The sequence below is a fragment of the Pinus tabuliformis genome, chromosome 5_2 (assembly GCF_031772625.1).
Source record: "Pinus tabuliformis cultivar Carrire ecotype Pingquan chromosome 5_2, CPIR1, whole genome shotgun sequence".
In the NCBI taxonomy this organism is placed as follows: Eukaryota; Viridiplantae; Streptophyta; class Pinopsida; order Pinales; family Pinaceae; genus Pinus; species Pinus tabuliformis.
The window spans coordinates 153,913,465-153,938,545 of NC_142306.1; the positions used below are offsets into that span (position 1 = coordinate 153,913,465).

The 25,081-nt window shown below is 35.1% G+C and overlaps 1 pseudogene; it reads left to right on the plus strand.

Annotated features, from left to right (window-relative positions):
* Positions 1–17,806: 17,806 nt before the first annotated feature.
* Positions 17,807–20,027, plus strand: LOC149157981 (WD repeat-containing protein LWD1 pseudogene; annotated as a pseudogene).
* The last annotated feature ends 5,054 nt before the right edge of the window (positions 20,028–25,081 follow it).

The following is a 25,081-nucleotide window of genomic DNA, read 5'->3' on the forward strand; positions in this document are numbered from 1 at the left end:
ATGTGAAACAAAGAGATAAAAACATTTAAATAAACCATAAAAAGAAAGTTATCTCCAATGAAAATGGAAAATAAAAACAAAACAATACTTTTCCTAAACTATGCAACATACTCATAAATTATATATAGATTGAACTTCCTTATTAAAGATGGTTAATACTTACTTCAATAAAATCTACTTTAAAAAATAGGTAAGTTCATTGAAAAAATAATATGGAAAAGAAATATATATATATATATATATATAAATAAAATTTACCTTCAACAAAATCTACATGACATCATGAAATGAATATACTAACTCCATAGTTTGAATCTTACCGCTACATTAGTAATTTTAATTATCATATTTTTTTATTTTTAAAAATAATGTATAAAATATAAACTTTAATATTTCACATTATTTGTATGTTAAGAAATTTTTTGGTGAAATTACATAAGAGAATTTTGTGGGATTTTGTACATTAGTGAAACTCATCTCAGAAGATTCAACTTTAATATTTCACATCACTTGTATGCTAAGAAATCTTTCAGTCAAATCACATTTCAGAAAATTGTGGGACTTTGTATATTAGTGAAACTCACCCCTCAATAAATTATCGGATTCATGAGCACACAACCGACATCAGACATGGAATGTCTCGCCCCTTTGTTTTGGCAGAACACGCAGAAAAGACAAAATATTACATCTGCATTGAAGAGGTTAGGGTCATTGCAAGAATTGATCATTTTCATCATCATAAGTTTAGGGAAATCTTGGAAATTGAAAGGAAGTCTATCAATCTAAATAAAGACGTTGGTTGGAGTATTAGCAAGTGTTGGATCCCTCCCCTATTTTCATTAGTTTGGATTTTTTTTTTTTAATTTAATATAATACATTATTTATTTATTTATTATTATTATTATTATTTATTTATTATTATTATTATTATTATTTTATTTTATTTTATGTTTTCAAACAATTAAGTTTAACTATATTTTTATTTAAATATTAATAATAATAATAATAAAAAAAATTATTTATGATTTCTATTTATTTTATTTTATTTGATTTTTAAATTTGTCTTCATTTTTATTTTTTCTTAGTGTTATTTATTTTATTAGTTTGACCATATTATTATTCAATTTTATTTTTTCTTAGTGTTATTTATTTTATTAGTTTGACCATATTATTATTCAATTTTAGTTAATTCTATATGACCAATCTTCTTTTTTATTAAAATATTAATAACTATAATAATAAAATTAATTTAATTCATTATTTATATCTATTTGTCAATTGTTAGATCGAAGACTTTTGTGATCCATATTGTAAATACATGTCTTTCGAATTAATTACATCATTAGGATTTGGTCCACCTTTCGAACTAACTAATGTGGCTCATCCTCAGGGCAAAGTGACGAAATCAATCAATCTTCATGAATAAATAGTATGGATGAGGAGACGAAATCAATCAATCTTCACGAATAAATAGTATGGATGCATAAACTAGTCGTTAGTGATTTAGTTGATATGGTAAATAAAATATTCTAAAATTAGTAGTTAAGAATTATTTATTAAAATATTATATATCTATTTGTAATTTAGTTGTTAGGGATCATAATTATATATATTAATTCTTTGAATTAATTAAAATAATACTATACGAGTAAGAATCGGTTAAAATTTGTTTTTATTCATTTATAAAATAATTAATTTTAATTATTTATTTATTTTAATTAAAAATAATTAATTCCTAATATAGTAAGAATAGTTAATTAAAAAGTTTATATTATCACGGCTAGAAAACATCTCTACAATTATCTAATTTGATGCCAAGATGGGGTTCTTCATCTTATCCTGAAGATAAACCACATGGACAAAAATTTATTTTTATGTGATTTCACCAAAAAAAATCTTATCCCACAAATTATAGATCACAAATCTCACATATCTCGCATCACTATTATATGTAACAAATAATTTATTAAAATTATATTTATCTATGAATATATTTCTTTAAATTAATTAGCAATTATCCAAACAAATAATTAAATACCATCCTCAAATGTCTCCATGACATTTATGATTTTATTAATTACTTATATTAAATTATGATTAAAAAAAAACATCAAAACTCTGTTTAAGCTTTAAAAAACCATCAAGCATTTATTCAAAAAGTCAAATATAAATCAACTTTTACTCTTCTCATGTGGCCTCTAAACGAACATGCTGCTCATGCTTTTCACTCACGAGAACACTCTCATAACTCTAAGCATGTGATAGGGTTGAACCAAACTAAAATCCCAACATCTACCCCTCATTACTTGTGTCAAAATTCATAAACTTCCCAACAATTTCAATTAAGAAAATAACTATAAACTAAACTAAACTAATTTTAAAAATATATAAACCACCAATTTCATAAATAAATTTCACCATCTCTTTTCATTTATATACTCCAATTCTGCAATCATTCTTAACCTTATTTTGTTCTTTTTACCAAATTTAATCTTTATAACGTATTCCAAATTCATTTTTAAACATTCTCTTATTCCTTATTAAAAAATTTAATTCAACTTCCCCACAAGAAAAATATTAAAAAGTTTCTCACTTTTTTTTTCATATAATTATTCTTTAAATTTAATTTTTAATATTTAAATATCGTTTATTAAAACTGTGCAATTACTATTATCAACCATTTATTATTATCGTTGTCGCATGGAAGGTATTATACATTCGATATGCAATTGACCATGAATTAATTCTAAAGTTTTCATTTTAAATCATTTTAATTTATTTTTTAGATATTTTAATTTTGTTTTTATCAGTACTTTGAGTGGTTATAGTTTTTAATATTTATATTTTTATTGGGAAATGATGACAATGTACCATATAAGTGACAGGTTGATGCCAATCACATTAAATGTGAGGTTTACATGTTTTGATGTATCTATACATTATTTATTGTTCAAGTGAATTCCATGGGCCTCCAAATCTCACGCCATGTGAACTCTAATTATTTCAATATATTTTATTATTCCAAATCTCCATTATTAATAATAAGGGAATGCTTTAAATTTCTTTAAATATGTTGAAATTTAAATTTAAATTATTTATAATATATTATATAATTTAAATTATTTATTATATATTAGATAAAAAACAAAAAATTTAATAAGTTTTTTAAGATAAAATTACATTTTAATCATTATCAATATTTTCAAAATTTCATTATTTAGATATTTTAAAATGGGTGAAAATTTTTAAATCAAAATTCTCACAATTATAGTTTACCAAAAAATAATTTATAAGAAAAAATGTAAATTTATTTACTATTTAACTTGCTTATAAATGTAAAATTTAATCAATTTCACAATTTCATTTACTGATAAAAGCATTTTTCATAAATAATTATAAAGGTAAAATCCCAATTTCCCTCTCTAACATATTAAATATATTGCAATTCAGTGTGACTTGTTACAACGATGAAATCTTTTATTAATAGATATAAAGATTTATTAAAAAATAAATGAAAGAGTTTAACAAGGTATTCATTTTTATTTATTTGTAAGGTAATATAATAGAATTAATAATAATAAGTTGATTTTAAGGTCATGACCAAGCCTACAACAAATTGGCTTATGAGTTTCTTTTATGTGTGAGACAAGAGACCTACCTCTGTGCAACAATTTGGCTACTAAATCTAGGAAGGTGTACATACCTTACCACTATAAATTTGAACTTGGGAAGCGCATGTTCCTAACCATTAGGTTGACTCAAGTATCTCTGTGACACAAAGATATATCACTTGGAGAATCAAATGTAAAATATTTTTTAATGGATATGGATCCCTAATCAAAAGTTTAGATAATGACATTTAAAAAAAAAGAGAAAAAAAAAACTTATATTGGTTTTATAGGACAATACAGTGTTGTCATGATACATTGATACAATGGATACAATGCTTGGAGAATTAAACACAAACTTTTTCTAATTGAAATGGACCCTAAACCAAAAAATTGGACTCGGGTTCAAATGTAGAAATTGGTTCATACCTTTCAAAATTCAATAATAAAAGTAAGCGGCAGAGAACGCTGCTATGCAGTGTTATTATTTTATAAAATAATTTTGTTAAAATTAATTATCAGTGATGCTTAAGAGTTACGAAACTGGTTTGGAAGGTTTTATATCACTGTTAGGCTCTGCCATGACTAGCCCTCTGGTTTGTTCCATTCTCTGTGTTGTTCACTGTTGCAACCGTCCGAAATGGCAGAAATGCACTGTATCCCACGACGAACTCTCCCAACATAAAACCACGTCATGAAAGATGTGTACGTAATTATAAAAAGGTTTTTTTTTAAGATTGCTCATTTTGAAAATCTATCATTAAGTTATTACATTAGATATAATTATTTTATAAATTTTAAAAAGTCAATTATAAAATATATTCTTTAAACTTGAACTCGCACACTTTAGAAAACAAAATTTTCACCAATTAATTAAAATATCTTAAATTAATTAAAAACATGTGATATTATTTAAATAATAAAATTGAATACTATTATTAATATCTTAAATTAATTAAAATATATGATTTTATATAAATTATAAAATCGAAAATTATTATTAATTTTATCATAGTAGTAATATGTGTTAATTTTTTATAGGGCTACATTGTTCTTTGCTTTGATAATTGCATTTCATCATTAATACACTAAGTTTATTCCATATCATCATTACATTATTCAGATCTATATCATTATTCATGAGCATATGAAATTATATAGAAAGAACAACATCATCATCATAGCAATAAATTCCTTGCCCGGTGCGGGACAAGTAATAAATTCCTCTCCCGTTGGTCGAGCCCTGCCGGGGGCATCCTCTCCTTATCAGTCGAGCCCCCTGTTGGGTCCTTGCACTAGGAAGCGCAAGCCCCTCCGGGTCCTTGCTTTCCTAACGTCAAGCAAGCAATAAATTTCAATTTACTTATTGGGTGGGGGGGCGTTGGTCGAGCCCTGCCGGGGGCATCCTCTCCTTATCAGTTGAGCCCCCTGTCGGGTCCTTGCAATAGGAAGCGCAGGACCCGGAGATGCAGTGGAACATAAAGGAACAACAAAAGAAAAGCATGCACACACATAGAGACACCAAGATTGGTCTGAGACAAGTGAAAAACCAACTATGGGGAAAACCCTTACAAATCTTCTTTTTCTTAAATTGTCATCAAATGATATAGCAAAAGAGAGTACAATGATCCATAACTTTATCTATGTAACAAAACAACTATGATATCCATGAAACATATCTAGTCATGATCGAAATCAAAGCCCTCATACTAATGGTTGTAATGTGTTGTCACAAACTAAAGTCAATTGTTGTATACTACTGTCACTGTGTCGAACACTATTGAATTATGTTATCACTGAGCAGAAACATTGGAATAAAGAAATATCATTGTTGAGTCTCGGACGTGGGGAAGAGGAGCTGTGCGAGCGTCTATGGCAACCCGGACACAACCAGGCCATTCTTTCCATATTTTCCCAAAAACCCTTGGACGCTCCCATGTAGTTATTGTGCATGCATCCAAGACAACCTGGATGCTCTCAGGACCACTCTATGTGAGCATCCGAGGACTGACACCTCGAGATCTACCTCTGGAGCCCTGGACGCTCCCATAAGCCTCTGTGCTAGCGTCCAAGGCTCTCTGGACATTGTCATGACCAATGTGTGCCAGCGTCCAAGGACTAAATGTCATGTTTTGTGCCATCATCTAGAAACTAGAAACCCCTAACTCAGAGTGAACCTCACGCCTGTGATTTCAGACCCTTGTGTGAACTCCTTCAGTCAAACCTATGCAAACCAAGAAAAAAGAGAAGAGAAGATCATGACCACTATGTGCCATCGTCCAGGGACTAAAATTCCTTATTCTGTGCCAGTGTCCATAAACCAAAAAACCCTAACACAGAGCAAACCTCACGCATGTGATTTCAGACCCTTGTGTAAACTCCTTCTGTCGAACCTGTGCGAACTAAGAAAAAAGGGACAAGAAGACAGTTTGATCGAATGTGTCCAAATGAGAATGATGTCTCTTCTATTTATAGGCTTTCGTGAGGGTCCACTTGGGGTTAAGGCTGACCCAAGCAGTTACACATGTGCTTAGAGCCGACCCATTCCATAATACATGTATGAATAAAATAATTCATAACTCAACTTCCGCTTCACCAAATTGGGTATCTTTAGGTCAATTTTGGTCCTCTACAAAATAGGAATCTAATGAAATAATTATCTTAGTCATTTAAGCTGTATAAGCTGGAATTTGACCACAGTTGCAAAATTAACACTCCCTCTCAACTAGGGATAATTCCGCCTCCCAATAATTGTCCATCGATCAATATGCCATTCTAGAATATTCAAGTTTAAGCATGTATCAACATTGATTATCTTTGTCATGTAATCATCATGTCATGTCCATCTCAAGTGTCTCATCATAACAAATCATCATTGTACATCTCAATCTATCCTTTGCTTATTCCTGCTTATCTATTGATTGTTGTTGCTCATATGCTAAACATTCTCGGATCTAGAAGAAGAAGAATTTGTTACCGGAGCGGAGCTCAAGCTACCACCCTCTATCCATCAAAATTCTACCTAGAATCTCTACCAATGGGCTGCTACCCGGAATATCATCATTGATCATCCTCGGAGAGCATATCATCAAGGAGCACATCTCAACCTGAAACCACATCAGGGAGTAATAGCTTCCACCCATACCGAGAAATAGGATAACTCATCATATAGGGGAGAAAATACTTGACCCTGGAATCTCATCGGTGAGCTTACCCTCAACGTGGAATCTCATCATGGAGCTTACCCTCAACCCGAAATCTCAAAAGGGGAGTAACTCTCAACCCAATCTTATTTCCTACCAATATTCCTAACAATGACTCTCAGTAGTCATGTGGTAGAACACCTGCATCATAATCACCTTGGTTTGTAGAACCCAAGTACACTCTCAACTCATTGGCCAGATGAGGAGCAGTATTCCCATCAAGCCCTGCTTGCGGGTATGATACCAATAGGGGTATACTCTGGAAATACCAGACAGGGGAGTAGCGCCCTCAACCCTATGGGTAACAGATAGGGTTTATGCTCTATTTTCTAGAGTTCCCTCAACCCTAGGAGCCCTTCTCCCTCAATTCCTCACCCTGGGAGCTCAAGTAGGGGGGAATATTTGGCTAAGTGTCCTCAATCAACATTGCTCTCATCATACTCAAATCTGGTATCAGCTTGTCTCAATAGTAGTTGTTTCTTGTTCATACAAAACATCAAATTATGTTAGATCATATATAATCTTATAAATCACAAAAGGATACCATAATAATCCTCCCTCTCAAGGAGGTGCCACCACAAGCCTAAGCTTGTTTCGAACAACTACAATGTCTCAATATATGAGAGTATCTTGGTCCCAGCTATAAATATGGGACTTTATGCTAATCGGATCACAATTATTTCATGTCATATCCAAATCATGCTTAGACATATCTCTAAGGAGCTTCTTCATCTTACCTCACAGCTGGCCATGCTAGTAACATCATGTTCAAACTCGGTCATGCTATGGACCTCTCGTCTAAGATATCATGGCAGATATCATACTAACGTAGCATCCAAATGTGCTTAACAATAGTCTCTATCAATAACAATACATTCATGCACTCACGTATCATAGGAGAAATATCTTAGCCTCAAAATTAGAATATCTCATGCAAATATTTCAAAGGAAGCTTGGTGGAAACTCTATGTGAATGAAGCAGCTCAATCATGAATTTATTCAAGTTCTATACACATCATACATATATAGATGGATGTTCAAAATGGAACATAAATGCTTCAATAAATTGTCGGGTGCCATGTCAAGTTCAACAACATCCTGAACTTCAAATTGAAGTATCCAAGGATTTTCATTTTCATTATTCAAAAACATTTTCTAATAGCTTTGCAATATAGAATTTCTATCCCAAATTTCAAAAGTCAATTCATCATGCCATGATATATAATTTCAAGCTTCGGAAGCTAAATCCCTTTGGTTTAGATAATTAGAGGCTTATCACCTGTCAAGAGTAGACCATCAGGATATAAAACCAAAACCATAATCAATATCAAAGTCGTACCTTGGAACTCATCATCCTGACTTCATCAAATTATTGTCCACTATGGAAATTTCTAGATGTAATGCTTATGCAACCACAATGCTTTTACTAAGCCAAGCATAATCAACATTACATAAATCAATGTTGTACCATCACATCAACAAAGTCAGCTGATAAAATTTTGGAATTTAGATAACAACCATGATCAAAGTCATCAATATCGCAGTATCAATTCTTTCAACTAGGAGACAAGTGGAGCTCATGTCAAATCATGACTTTGTCATGCCAACAAGTTGTCATCAACCATGCATTATCAATCTGAACTTGATCATTCATTCTCATAATAATAATACAAGTCATTTCTGTCACTAGGTGCAAATGCATTCACCAAGGATGAGTCATGCAGGTTCCATTTTCAAGTTGAATCACAACTATCATGCCAACCTCTTATAGCACAAACATAGTGACATATCTATATGTATGTCTCAGTCACCTGCAAACACAAGTTCAGTCTGCATGTTCATATTATGGCAAACATTCAACCTTTTCCTAGCATCAGATATTGTTTTTATCTACCACACATCCGTAGGACTAGCATCTCCCAAGTGAACATTTGATGATTTCAAGTAAAGTGATAAAAAAATTTAAAAATCAGTTTATAGTGGTAGGATATGTCAGAAACATCTCGATTCAGAGTTTAGACAGCTTCATAAAGCTTTAGATTTTGGTCAAATGTAGTCAAACCTTTGGAAGCTCACTTCAGGTTAGCATGGGAGCGGCTTTAGCTGCTTGGACGCTACCTAGGCCTTAGCATGCGTGCGTCTAGGGACGAAATTTCCTAGTTGTATGCCTACGTCTCGAGCAGAAACCCTAATTTATGTACATGATTTAGATCTAAGACGTTGTTGCATATCAATAATGTTAGATGCACATAAATCATACTTCAATGGCATAGAATGAAAATATGAGAAGGAACCTTGAAGATTCTCCCTCTGACTGGGAATCTACTTATTTCATCTTCATCCATGTAATCAACCTATCTCTACTAGAGTCAAGTAACAACAAATCTGTTAGCTCATAAAAATATCTCTATCATGGCTATTAGCATCATGACATCAATCATTCATCATAGGTTAGACTCAAAGCCTCAGATAGATGCAACATCATATCTCAGTTATTATGAACACAATAACACTTTCTATCAAGTCACTCAATCAAGTTAGGGCAGCCATAGTTACTCATCTCATCAAAACATGTCCATAGTTAGTAAGATATCTATATATTAATCTTACACTTATACTTCTAACATCAAGGTCACCATGCTCTTCATGATCAATTAGGTCATTTAATAAAATTTTACCAAAGCAACAAGAGTGTCAATCATTCTTTCCATATGCTTTCTTCATGCTCATCTCAAGCATTACTTATAGTATCATGTATAATAGTCAATGAGATATCCTTCTTTATGAAATCCATCATGACAAGTATCAAGAGTAGCATTTACTAGAGTCAAGGTGCTAGCCTTTTATAGGATCAAGATATCCAACAGATAGATGTTAGCCAAACATCAAGTACATCAATGTACCAACCTTAGATAACCTCATATAATTCAAGAAGATCAAAATGTTCAACACCAGGTGCATCTTTTCATCATAGGAAACATAGATCCAAGTCACTTTCATATGCATGTATGAGCCATTAAAGAAATATGCATTCTCATCATACCTTAGGGCATACCGAGTCAATAGCTAAAACACAACATACCATGCATACCTTGTGGTATTCAAATACCTTTGTGCCTTCTCATTAGACATAGGCCGCTTGAAGCATTTTTTCATATTTTTATCAAGTACCTCTTTATCTCTTTCCAGATCTACATCTCAAAATTATCTTTAAGAAGGATCTACTCATTACATCTCATCAAGGAGGTTAGAAACATCCATATACTCAAATACATATGCAGGAAATATAACCAATAAACAAAATCATTAGATCCATGATTTTAAACAAAAGTAAGAGGCATCATGAGTCAATAAATACTTACCTTCAATGGGAGGTGATCCTCTCCCTCTTGAACCAATCTTAAAGAGTCATCAATGTCCATGGTCTATATACCAATGTTTCCTTCAAGTATCCAACTAGGGCTAATGGGGATTATCCCATCTAGGGCTTCATCAAATCTCCCACAAGTGCGTGAGCATATTCACATTGACAAGCTAGGTTCCATATCTTAAATAGTTTCCATAAACCAGGGTTTTATCTCCAACCTTAAACTCATAGAATCCATCAAACCCCAATAATAAAGTTTCCTAGGGTTTTATTCAAACCCTAGAATTCTATTAGGTCTCCACCATCCTCTTCTTGTTGCCATCAAAGGTGTCATCATCGGGGTGATCTCCATGACTTTTCTTCAGCCCGACTCTAATACTATGTTAATTTTTCATAGGGCTACATTGTTCTTTGCTTTGATAATTGCATTTCATCATTAATACATTAAGTTAACCCCATATCATCATTACATTATTCATATCTACACCATTATTCATCAACATATGCAATTATATAGAAAGAACATCATCATCATCATCAATGCAGCGAAACATAAAGGAACACTAGAAGAAAAACATGCACACACATATAGTCACCAAGATTGGTCTCAGACCAGGGCAAAACCCACTATGGGGAAACCCTTGAAAATATTCTTCTTCTTAGATTGTCATCAAATCATACAGTGAAAGAGAGTACAATGATCCATAACTTTATATATGTAACAAAACACCTATGATATCCATGAAACATATCTAATCATGCTTGAAATCAAAACCCTCATATTGATGGATGTAATGTGTTATCACAAACTAAAGTCAAATGTTTTATACTATTGTCACTCTATCGAACACTGTTGAATATTGTTGTCACTGAGCGGAATTGGAATAAAGAAATCTCATCTTTGAGTCTCGGAATGTAGGGAGGGGGAGTTGTGCGAGCGCTAAGGTAGCCCGAACGATCCCAAGACATTTTTTGCATGTGTTTAAGGACCACCTTACCAGATCTGCCCAAAAATCCTTGGACGCTCCCATGTAGTTATTGTGCAGCTTGGGACAACCTGGATGCTCTCAGGACCACTCTATGTGAGCGTCCGGGGACTAACACCGCCAGATTTGCCTCTGAAGCCCTGGACACTCCCATAAGCCTCTGTGCCAGCGTCTAGGGCTCTCTGGATGTTGTCACGACCACTATGTGCAAAAGTACAGTGAATAAAATTCCCTATTCTGTGTGAGCATCCAAAAACCAGAAAACCCTAACTCAGAGCGAACCTCAGACCTGTGATTTCGAACCCTTGCACGAACTCCTTTCATTGAACCTGTTAGAACCAAGACAAAAGCGAAGAGAAGATACTTTTATCGAATGTGTCCAAATGAGCTTGAGGTATATTCTATTTATAGGCTCTCCTGAGGGTCCACTTGGGGTTAAGGCCAACCCAAGCAATTACACATGTGGTGTGGGCCAGCCCATTCCATAATACATGCATGAATAAAATAATTCATAACTCAACTTCCGCTTGACCAAATTGGGTGATATTTAGGCCGATTTGGTCCTCTTGAAAATAGGAATATAATGCAATCATTATCTCTTTCATTTAAGCTATCCAAGGTGGAATTTGACCGCAGTTGCAAAAATTAACAATACGAAGGTCTTAATGGCTAGATGATATTTGGAAAATATAAATCATTTTAATTATATTGTTGGATTAAATAAGTAAATTGTTATTGGTTAAATCTAATTTAAATAAAATAATATTATTGATATGTCGCATTGTAAGAAAGATTCTCTCAATATGAAAATCAATCATGGTTAACCATGGTCAATAATGGTCCAATGTTGCATTGTGACAAAGATTGTCTCAATATGAAAATCAACCATTGTCAACTATAGTCAACCATGTTTGTTTTAGGGTTTTTAATATTTATCTTCAGGTTTATGTAGCTTGGGTTTAAAATATTAATCCCTTGGGTTTCTTAGTGCCTTGGGTTTATAATATCAATCCATTGGGTTTATTAATTTAAGGGTTCATATTCCTAGGGTATAATATTATTGATCAACCATATGTGAACCATTGTCAACCATGGTCCAACGTCTAATTGTGACAAAGATTGTCTCAAATATGAAATAAACCATGGTCAATAACCATGGTCACATTGTGTCAAAGATTGTCTCATGGTCCAACATCACATTGTGACAACCATGGTCAACCTTGTTCCAATGTCACATTGTGATAAAGATTGTCTCAATATGAAAATAAACCATGGTCAACTAGGGTCCAATGCCGCATTGTGAGAAATATTATCTTAATATGAAAATCAATCATGGTTAACCATGGTAAAAAATGGTCCAACGTTGCATTGTGACAAAGATTGTCTCAATATGAAAATCAACCATGGTCAACAATGTTTGTTTTAGGGTTTTTAATATTTATCTTAGGGTTTATATAGCTTGGGTTTACAATATTAATCCCTTGAGTTTATAATATAAATCCCTTGGGTTTATTAATATAAGGGTTCATATTCCTAGGGTATAATATTATTGATAGAGTTTATAATATTATTCCTAGGGTTTAAAATAAATCCCTTAGTTTTATAATATAAATTCTTTGATTTTATTAATCCGTTGGGTTTATTAATCCCTTAGGTTTATAATAATGCCAATATGGGTTTGTGGCAAAGATTTTCTCAATATTGAAAGCAATCATGGTCCACATTGGTTAAACATGGTCGATCGTGGTCAATTATGGTCTACCATAGTCCAACGCCGCATTGTGACAAAAATTGTCTCAATATGAATATCAACCATGGTCAACCAAGGTCCAACGTCATATTTTGAGAGAGATTTTATCAATATGAAAATAAATCATGGTCAACCATGGTTAATGTTCATGTCCAGCTTGTGACAAAGATTGTCTCATGGTCCAACGTCACATTTCAACAACCATGGTCAATTATGGTCAACCATGTTCCTACGTCGCATTGTGACAAAGATTGTCTCAATATGAAAATCAACCATGGACAACCATGGACAACCATGTTCAATCATGGTTAGTCATGGTCAACCATGGTCCAATGTCACATTGTGACAAATATTGTCTCAATATGAAAATCATTCATGGCCAAGCATGGTCCAATGTCACATTGTGACAAAAATTGTCTCAATATGTACATCAACCATGGTCAACCATGGTCAGCCATGGTCATCCATGGGAAATAACCAGGGTCATCCATGGTCAATGATGGTCCAATGTTGATTTGTGACAAAGATTGTCTCAATTTGAAAATTAGCCACAGTCAACTAGGGTCAAACGTCGCATTGTGATAAAGATTTTCAACCACCATCAACCATCATTAACCATTGTCAACCATGGTCCAACACGCTTTGTGACAAAAATTGTCTCAATATGAAAATTAACCATGGTCATCTGTGGTCAATAACCATGGTCACATTGTGTCAAAGATTGTGTAATGGTCCAACGTCACAGTGTGACAACCATGGTCCAATGTTTCATTGTGACAAAGGTTGGATCAATGTGAAAACCAACCATGATATAACATTGCATTGTAACAAAGATTGGATCAATATAAAAATCAACCGTGGTCAACCTTGGTCCAATGTTGCATTGTGGCAAATATTGTCTCAATATGAAAATCAACCATGGTCAACTGTGGTCAACCAAGTTTGTTTTAGGGTTTATAATATTTATCTTAGGGTTTATATACCTTGGGTTTAAAATATAAATCCATTGGGTTTAATATTATTCCCTTGGGTTTTTAGTATTAATCCCTTGGGTTTATTAGTGCCTTGGGTTTATTAATCCAAGGGTTCATATTCTTAGGGTCTAATAATTGATCAACCTTGGTCCAATGTTGCATTGTGGCAAAGATTGTCTCAATATGAAAATCAACCATGGTCAACTGTGGTCAACCAAGTTTGTTTTAGGGTTTATAATATTTATCTTAGGGTTTATATACCTTGGGTTTAAAATATAAATCCATTGGGTTTAATATTATTCCCTTGGGTTTTTAGTATTAATCCCTTGGGTTTATTAGTGCCTTGGGTTTATTAATCCAAGGGTTCATATTCTTAGGGTATAATAATTGATAGGATTTACAATATTATTCCTAAGATTGAATGAAAATCCCTTGAGTTTTTAGTATTAATCCCTTGGGCTTATTAAACCCTTAGGTTTATAATAATCCGAATATGGGTTTGTGATAATGATTTTCTCAATATGGAAAGCAATCATGGTCAACTATGGTCAACTATGGTCAATCATGGTCAACCATGGTTAATCATGGTAGACATTGGTCAAACATGGTCGACCATGGTCAATTATGGTGTACCATGGACCAACACCACGTTGTGATGAAGATTGTCTCAATATGAATATCAACCATGGTCCAACATTGTATTGTGAGAAGGATTTTCTCAATATGAAAATCATTCATGGTCAACCATGGTCAATAACCATGGCCACATTGTCACAAATATTATATCATGGTCCAACGTCACATTTCAACAACCATGGTACAATGTCGCATTGTGGCAAAGATTGTCTCAATATCACATTGTGACAAAAATTCTCTCAATATGAAAATTAGTCATGGTCAACCATGGTCCAACGTCACATTTTTACAAAGATTGTCTCAATATGGAAATCAATGATGGTCAACCATGGTCCAATGTCACATTGTGACAAAGATTGTCTCAATATGAAAATAAACCATTGTCAAACCTGGTTGATCATGGTTAACCATGGTCAATAACTATGGTCACCTTGTGACAAAGATTTTTTGATGGTCCATTGTCACATTGTGACAACCATGGTCATCCATGGTGAACCATAGTCCAATGTCGCATTGTGACAAAGATTGTCTCAATATGAAAATCAATCATGGTTAACAATGGTCAACCACGGTCCAACACCACATTGTGACAAAAATTCTCTTAATATGAAAATCAATCATGGTCAAGCATGGTCCAACATCGCATTGTGACAAATATTGTCTCAATAGGAAAATCAACTATGGTTAACCATGTTTGTTTTAGAGTTGATGTAATTCCCTAATTAATCTAATCATGCAAATTTTATTAGTGTTTAAATTACCTGAAAATATTGACTAATAATTATCAAGAAATATTGGAACATACCTACATTTGTGAATTGTAAATTTATTGACTGATATAAATTTTATTTTTGTTATTATTCAATTCCCAACTTGTCTTCTCAAATTTAAATTTGGATAGGAAATGGTCTCCTTCCATTATTCCAATTTAAATATCCACATCTCCAAAATGTCCTCTCAAATATACTTGGGAGAAGATATGGTCTTTCCCAATTAATTTCCAAATTAAATATCCATATCTTATCCTCAAAATGTCCTCTCAAACCTACTCGGGAGAAGATATGCTCTTCCCCAATTAATTTATAAATTAAATATCCATATCTTATCCCCAAAATGTCCTTTCAAATTTACTTGGGAGAAGATATGGTCTTTCCCAATTAATTTCCAAATTAAATATCCATATCTTATCCCCAAAATGTCCTCTCAAATTTACTTGGGAGAAGATATGGTAAGAAAAGTCAAATGAAAGGATGAGGGGGTAGTCATGACATTAATGATAGGTGGTTGAGGTGGATGGGAGGAAGAGGCATAAAAGGGGAAGGATGATGAGAGGAGGGGGGGGATCCTTGGTCTTGGTTTTGGTTTGGTTCTATTTTGGAGGAGGGATGTGGAGAAAGAGGAAGGAGATCAAACTTGGATTTGGAGAGTGTTGGTTAAACTTGGACACACTACATCTGGTTGGACTTGGGCTCAGAGGGTTAGGGAACCTATGGAGGTTCCCTGGGTTAGGAAATACTTCATAGTTGGCTGGGAGGTAAAGCCAGCCGGGTAGTCAAGAGGAACATCCCAACAAAGTTAGGAGATCAGGAGCATCTCAACTAAGCTATTGGAACATGTATTCATTCGTTTATTGATTACTTATGTAAATGGTTGCAATTAAATTCTTACTTATTTAATTTGTGGTAAATAAATTTTAACGGTATATTATATCATCAAATAAATGTTTAGATATAAATAATTTATTTCTCATATTATTGTGTTTAAAATTAGAGAAATTTAGTTTTTAGTTAGAGGACCTTAGGAAGGAGCCTCACACGTGGTAGAGCCCAGATTCAAAATCTGGACCCAAAATCCACTAAACCCAAATTTCCGCTATAAGATCTTGTAACCCTCATAATTACTTGTAGTCCTAATATATATATATATATATATATATATATATATATATATATATATATATATATATATAACAATTTATTTTTAGATTGAAAATGATACGTCTCTTTATTGCCTTGGAAAGAAATAAAATTTGAGTAAAGACATGTTAGAGTTGCATTTTATAGGCATCATTATAACTATAATACATATTCACTGCGATGCGTGGGAAAAAAAAATTAATACAAGAAACTATCCTCTGAGCATCAAAATGCTAGTCCGCCTCCTTGATTAATAAATGTGGGTTCTTTGATCCATCACTTTGATTAATAAATCTGGGATGAATATGGATCTATAATCAATATGTTAGGTCTACTAAGCTCCTCGAACTTTTTTACAGGGAGATTTGGTAACTTCCATGCAAGCATTGGCTTTTGGCCGTTTTCTAACTTTTTGAAGCAGAATCAAATTGCTCTTGCTCGCAAACCGCCTAGGATTCACAAATGGATTGTAGTTCAGGTAGTTTCAGCTGAAAGCAACCCTATCTTTGCATCATTAGAATCCTCGGAGCAATCTGATTTTAAATCTCTGTGAATTGGTAGATATGGAACCTCTAAAATATTGACAAACATTGCCCATTTTTGTTTTCTCATAAACTCAATACATGGATACAGAAGAAACCCAATCAAAACAACAATGATGTTGACAACCATAACTTTACGTGAGGCTACTACCACCACTAAAATCAACAGCAATGAAGGAGGTAGGAAAAGCAAAACAACTCCATGAATTTCAAATGGAACTTTTTAGGGGCGAGAGATGGCTGGCTCCTTGAATATTAGCCAAATAAAGGCTGCAAACTCAACAAACATGCCAAAGAAATACGGATATTTTTTTGCAGCTACAATCTCTTGGAAAGTCATTAAAGATAAGACAAGAACTCCTGAGGCAGAACATAAAATTACCAAAAGAGGAGTCCCATATTTTGACCTCACTGCAAATACTGATGGCAACATACCCCTCTCTGCCATTTATAGAAGTTCGAAAGAGTCGTTGCTCATCTCCGCCTCAAACATTCCCATGTTTGAAAGAGATGATAATAACAGGGTGAAGGTAGGATAATCTCAGGGAGGGGAGCTAGCCATAAAGAAAACGAAGGTGAAGTCCACTCGGCTGTAACTACTCATGCTACTTTTATTTCCCCTTGACCTCTCCACCAGCCATGGGGGATGCTCAATCCATGTGGCACTCACACAAACCAAAACTTTTTTGTCAACAACCTCACCACTCACCATAATAAACCAAAGAATGATGGATTGAGTAATAGATCAAAAATTCATAGGATATAGAGACTGAGAAGCCGAGCCCAGTCACTAGCCCGTGAGGATTTGGGATTTAGAGAAAGAAATGGCGTCCTTAGTTGTGATGTCCAATGGTGCCAATCTCTCTTTCAGTAAATCTGACTCTGTCACGGGCACCAGAATAAGCAAAAGCAACATCCTCCAATGGAGCCCAATGGGGTCGAGGCTTAGCAATGGAAAGAGATTTGGTCTCTGTGTCGAGGCCAAGATATGGGAAATCTTCATGCCCGCATTGAGCTCCACCATGACAAAAGGCAAAGTTGTGTCGTGGATAAAATCAGAGGGCAAAACGCTCACCGAGGGGGAGAGCATGGTCGTTGTCGAGTCTAACAAGGCTGACATGGATGTGGAGACCTTCTACGATATGATCCTTTCTACTATCGTCGTCGAGAAGGCGAGGTTGCCCCTGTCGGATCTCCCATTGGCCTCCTTGCCTGAGAATGAGGAGGAAGTCGCTGAGGTCAAAGCCAAGGCCAACAATGCCTTTTCTCCTTCTTCTTCAAGAGCTGCGCCACCTCCTCCAGAGACCACCCCTGCCGCTTCCTCTGCCTTTTCCTCTACTCTCACTCCCACATTCCTCCACCCAAACACAGATTTGGTGGGAAGATCACATTAAGCTTGTTATGTTGGAGAATATAATACAGGTCAAGGTGTTTTTGTGTGGGTAAGTTTATTGTGCTAGAAATTACAAACGATTAGAGGGATGGGGGGAATTCAGAGGAGCAGTAGAAGCATTCATAGATCTACACATAGGATGCGCCATGGAACATATACGACATAAATTGGAACGTTCATAAAGACAAGAAGTACCGACTGGGGATATCAAACCTGGTGGAGCACTACAGCAACAGAGTGGAGATCGTTCAGTTGGACGAGGAGAGGGGAGACATCAAGGTTGAACCCAAGCTTTCGTTCGACCACACATACCCAACCACAAAGATGATGTTCATACCCGACAAAGAAGGCCAGAATCCAGACCTCCTGGCCACCTCCGCCAACTATCTCCGCATATGGCATATTTATGACGACCGTGTCGAGGCAAAGAGTGATCCAGATCTTGGGAGGAGGCCCCCAAGATCTAAAAGATTGAAATGGATCTTGGGAGGAGAGACCCCCAAGATCTGAAAACTTGAATTGCCAGAAGAAAAATAAAGAGGAGAATGCCTAATAAACAAAAACCACAAAGAAAATTTTATTTAAAATAGTAATGAAAATAAACCAGCTGGGGCGATGGTAGCTTATCTCTGAGAAGAGATGTGGTGGCTACATGCCTCTGAACTGTAAAGGCTACATTGTGGCGGACAATCTGTCCTTTTACAAAATGTGACTTGTTACTTATAGTATTTTTCAATTACAATACCACGGGTCAATTCCATGGGTGAATGAATACCATGGGTGGATTTTACAATACCACGGGCAGATGCCATTTACAATACCATGGGTAAATTCCATGGGTCGATGAATAATATTGGTGGATGAGTACCATGGGTGGATTTTACAATACCACGGGCGGATGCCATTTACAATACCATGGGTAAATTCCATGGGTCGATGAATAATATGGGTGGATGAGTACCATGGGTTGATGCCATTTTCCATTCGGATCAAAGAGCCTCTTGAACAATAAAAAGAATAGGAAGTTTTGTGGCCCTCTCACTTCCTTCGATTGGAACGAGCAAGAACCCAAGAGGATTGGCACTTCCATCATCGACACCACCTGCACCATTTGGGACATCAACGAGGAGGTCGTCGACACCCAGTTGATTGCCCACGACAAGGAGGTCTACGACATTGTCTTGGGGGGTGGCGGTGTTTTTGCCTCTGTCAACGCAGATGGATCTGTTAGGGTCTTTGATTTGAGAGACAAGGAGCACTCTACAATTATCTATGAGAGCTCTTAGCCCGATACTCCCTTGGTCAGATTGGTCTGGAACAAGCAAGATCCTAGATACATGGCTACCATCATCATGGAAAGCCCCAAGGTTGTAGTCTTGGATATCATATATCCAACCTTGCCTGTCACATAGCTCCAGAGGCACCAGGCCAGTGTCAATGCCATTGCTTGGGAACCCCACAGCTCCTACCACATTGGCACTGTTGGAGACGACTCACAGCCCCTCATATGGGATCTCTCTTCCATGAGAAAACTTGTCAATGGTGGCCTTGATCGTATTCTTGCCGAGTTTGTATTAGTTGCAGTGATCCTCCACTCAGCCGATTCGGTCGCCAACACCTTCTCCAGCAAGCCACAAATATTGAGGGTTTGAAAGGACAGGTCACATCATATTGGTATTTATTGGATGGAGACGAAAATTGTTCCGTGGCTCTTATGATTCATTCTCTTCACTAAATGAACATCTTCTTGGCTTTAGGTTTAGGCTTATTTACGCAAAGGGAGACTTCTAAGCTCCTGCTTAAGGTGAGAATATGACTGACTGTAAATTATGGACATTGGAGATAAATATTGAAGGTCATCAATTCTTTTGCCCTTTCATTCTTTTAAATATTGTTAGAGTATATTGGAATCTCAATGTTGAACAGAAGGGACATTCTAGCTCTTCTTCGTTTCTCTTTTATTCTCTTCAAAGTTAGACAATACATACATTGCACACATGTAACTGGTGGTAGCTACCAAAATTTGTTTCTATATAAAATTGATATAGTGGTTTGATTCTATTACCGAAAGGCAAGTTTTCCGTCGATGTCGGAAAATATGGAAAAGTAGCGATTTCCACTATAATTTTCTCTCATACCTTTAAAATGTAGGTAATGCTTCCTCGAATACTCTTTGCCCACATAACAGACTACAGCGAAGTTGTAATTATGGGAATTACTGAAAGCTCACCTTGCCAATAACGATATACAATTCTGAAACCTCCTTTTTGGATAACTTGCTAGACAAACCAGATTATGTGCAGGAACTCAATATATCTTGTTTCACCTGTATAACTTTGTGTAAATCACATTAATATTATTGTGTATAATGCACTCTTTATGAATTGCAAATGATTGCAGGCCTCCAATAAACTGTATGATGAAAAGTTCTATAACCAGTATGCAATTTGTAATGAAGAAAATGCATGGCTTCCAAAAACCTTTTGACTCTTTGTGAACCTAATGAAGGAGAATTGAAGAAGAGGATCTAACATTTGAACTGCTCAATCTATCTCCTTGACGTTGAAGCTGTGATTCAGAGTTTGACTTTGAACTAAGTAGAAGGCTTTTGAAAGCCATGGCATTTTCCCAATGAATCGGGTTACAATGTATATTGTAAATCCAAAGTTAAGAAGCCCATCATGACTCTCCTATTACTGTGGTTCTCTATTCCTCAACTTTAGTGGTAACTTAGATTGGAGAAAATATTAGCCACATTCAAAATTTGAGACATTCTTAAGCGATTTTAGAGGGAAATTAACCCATTAGATTCCATTTTACCAAAGCTAGAAATATATTTATGCAATGTGAATTGGTTTATAAGAAATCAAGAAAATGCCTATTCGATGATTATATAAAATCAACAAAACTGTAGCTCATCAACATTTTATTAATTTCTTTTGGTTATACTCAAAGCAGTCATATGTCCGCCCCTCTTATCATTTGGAATTAGGTCAAGGAATATGGGATCGTGATCTATTTTAGAGGAATGTGAGTGCCACTAGAAACTTCTGAGATGCAGAACATTCGGCTTGATATTAGGTTATTTTTAGACGATACTGTAGATGAACTCATTTGCAGACACCTTCATCACCAGTGAAGCCCTTAGAAAAGGAGAACCTCTATTTCTTTTTTGAACTTTTTTTTCAAGTGTAGTATCACTGATTAAAAAGGATAATGGTGGACACAATCTCCGTGATGTTTGGCATTTTCCTTCTACGTCTGGCAGTTTGTTTGTAATTTATTATTAGAACATGTTTCGTTCATTGGAATCTTGGAGATTTTGTTTGACTCCTATAAATGTGACAGCAATATATTGTATAAGCTCAATATTAGATTTATGTTGGCTTCATACAACCACAAATTCATACAGCCGCATGAGGGTGCACATATGACAGTCCATTCAATGCTTTTGGAGCTTGATGTTGTAGCAGAGGGAGTGGAGGATTGGTGCAGTTATGTAGGGATGAGTTTGGAGGGTACATACATGCCTATGGGATGCATGTGCCAGCTTCTAGTTCAGTGTTATTATCTTCCATATAACTTGAGGCTCCACCTGTGATTTTCATCACAATGGATTGTTTGCTGAGATGTTTGATCACATAATTACCTTTACTAAATGTAGTTGCAACTTGCTACACCATATTTCAAAAGGGAGGGGCTTTGTATAGGAATGGTGCCCAAAATTTGGTTCTGGGCAGCAAGGATGGAGATAGAGTCCTTGCACATATTGCTAGAAGGATGGGGCCTCATTTGAAGAAAGCAAATAACACTATGTTGATAAATATATGATGTCATGATATTCATTAGGCAACAAATACGCCACTGTTGAAGGCACTGTTTTCCTCTCAGCATACAACAGATAGATTTTCTCGCACGGAACAGTCTCAATGTTATTGGATGGAGACACTTTGGATGATCCTTCAAATGTTATAGCTAGAAAAGGGGATTTTGTCTAGTAAAATCTCACAGGAAGGTGAGTGTCTAACTCCTTGCACAAAACGGTAGTTAGGATTTTTTGTTTCATTTCTCTGTTTACTAGTGAAAACCTAGTATATGTAATCTTAAGTTGCAAGGTTTAAAAGTTTGGATTGCCCTTCATTAGAGCCTGGTAGTTGAGGATAAACTCCATGCAATAGACTGGTCAAATGGACATTGTGATATTTGTCACAAGGAGTAGACAATGCGGCATGATTTTTGGAGTTGTTGCGTAGTATGTGGAATTGGATTGTAATAAAATATGTAGTTTTGTTTGTTGGATGTGAAGGGTGGTTAGAATTATCTTATGAGATAAATAGATGATTAGGACGCATGTTGGAGATATCTAGTGTATAATATACGACAAATCATTTATTTCTTGTGGAGGAGGAGCTGTAGAGAAACAAAAAATAAGGATCTTATCAAATTCAACTTAGAAGAATTTTCAGCCTTCAAGGCTGAGTTAGTGGATTAGATCATGGCTAGGATTTGTCTTTCAGAAAAGGATCTAGCCTCTTTTGAAGTAGGAGCTAAAGCTGACACGTTGGCTTTTCTACTGTGTGTTGAGTAAGGAAGCCATTATTGTTAGGCCTCTCCTCCAAAATGTAGTTGCAAATTGGTTGTGATTTTAGTGTAATATATGAAGCATTTTTCCTTCAGAAAATGATTGGTTTTATATATGTGTCTGTGTGTGCCCTCCTTTCCCAATAAAAAAAAAAACAAAAAAACAAAAAAAAAATTACATTGATTTTTTCATAGCCCTTGCAACCTTCTCTAGCTTATCACATGAGCCTTAGTAGTGCTCATTGTGCTAGAGCTTCAACAATGCTCATTGTGCTAGACTCTTGTAGCACTAGGCCTTGAATGACCATACCTGGCATCTTTGACTCTAGTTCAACAATCAACAATGAATCATATTTGACTCTTGTCGCTTCTCAATGCATCATCATGATTGTGACTGCCATCAGATTTAATAGAAGCTAAATTATTTTTTATTTTATAGTTTGGGATTCTAAATTTACAATGTTACCTCCTCGTGTTCTTTTGATCATGACATAAAGGCCTTTATTCATTGTTATGGTTTTTGTACGATTGTGGAAGAACTGGCTTCCAAAGCTTCGATATGAAGGAGCCTTTCCCCAATTGTTGTTCCTGCATTTTGTTTTTCATTGGCTTTGCCATAATGGCATAAAAGAGTGACCTTTAAACTACAACTTCGTGGGAAATAAGAAAACTCTGCTAAAATAAGCACTCTACTTAGAGGAGAGGGCACCAAGTCAAATTCAAAATTGTGCTCATAATAAACTCCAAATTCAATATTCTCGCTTTTAGATTTTCAACAATTGTTTTCACCCACCCTTTGTTGCATAATTGGTGTCCCTTTCGGTGGATGTTTTGATGACATGGAAAAGTGGTTCAGGTTTGTTAAAAGAATTCCAATGGATAATTATAGTTTGGCTATGATGTGGCATGTTGTGAGTAGTTATTTTCTTAATAGAGGAAATCACTCCCCTTATTTGGCATCTTCTTATGCATTTGGAGGCATTCAGACCTTGCTCAGGTGGTCATCTACATTGACACCCATGGTTTTGGTCACTTGGTATGTTATTTTCACATTGTATCATATAGTTTCTCTTGGTTTGGGAAGATCCTTTATTACTATATTGGAGAGTGTCCTAGCCTCATTACACAATCTCTTAGGGTGAACTATTTATCATATTCCTTGGAGGAGAGGTGTTGGGGCATGTGCATTTAACCACTTTGGCACATTGATTGAGGATGCCCCACTTCTTTGAGGAGGTTATAACAACTTTATGGACAATTGTGGCACATGTTTCTATGGGAGTACTATTTATGGCCAATTTGATTGATCCTGGGAGATAATTCCCTAACATCTTTATACTATTTCCATTTGGAGGAGTTACGTTGTTTGTCTACAAGACTCTAATTACCTTGGCATATTCTTTGAATTCACTCCACTTGTAAAGGTGGTCATGACCATTATTTGCAAATATATTTTTCTTTATGGATTACTCTTAAAGGATGAGTTGCTCTCTTCTTGAAGAAACAACCTTAACAGATTCTATTTTGGCCATGTATTTGGTATCTCTAGGTGGCTAACTACCTTGTTTAAGAGACTGCTCCCATTTTGGCTTGAGTACCTATAGGTGAAGTTATCTAGCTACATGGGTTACCCACAAAGGTCATTTTGATAGGGACTCTCACTTTACATATACATTTTGGAAAAGTTTGCAGTTAGTGTTGGGGACTTTGTTAAACTTTAGCACTGCATATCATCTATAAATAGATGGAAAGACTAAAGGAGTAAATCAGGTTATAGAATATATGCCTATAATGTATGCCATGGATAATTAGACTCAGTGGGAAAGGTACTTACCGTTGGTAGAGTTTTCTTATAATAAAAATTACTACAATTCAATTAGGATGCCTCCTTATCAAGCTCTATATGGGAGGCCATGCAGGACACCATTGAGTTGACGAAAGGATGGAAGACACAGTAATTGTCATGATAGGATTGTTTCAAAAAAAATGGAGGAATAGGTAAGATAGATTCAACGAAGTTTAAAGGAAGCACTAGATAGGGAAAAGAGTTATGTTGATGCACATAGTACCGATCGAAGTATTAAAGTGGGGGACCGAGTTTTTATTTTTTATTTTTTTGTTATTC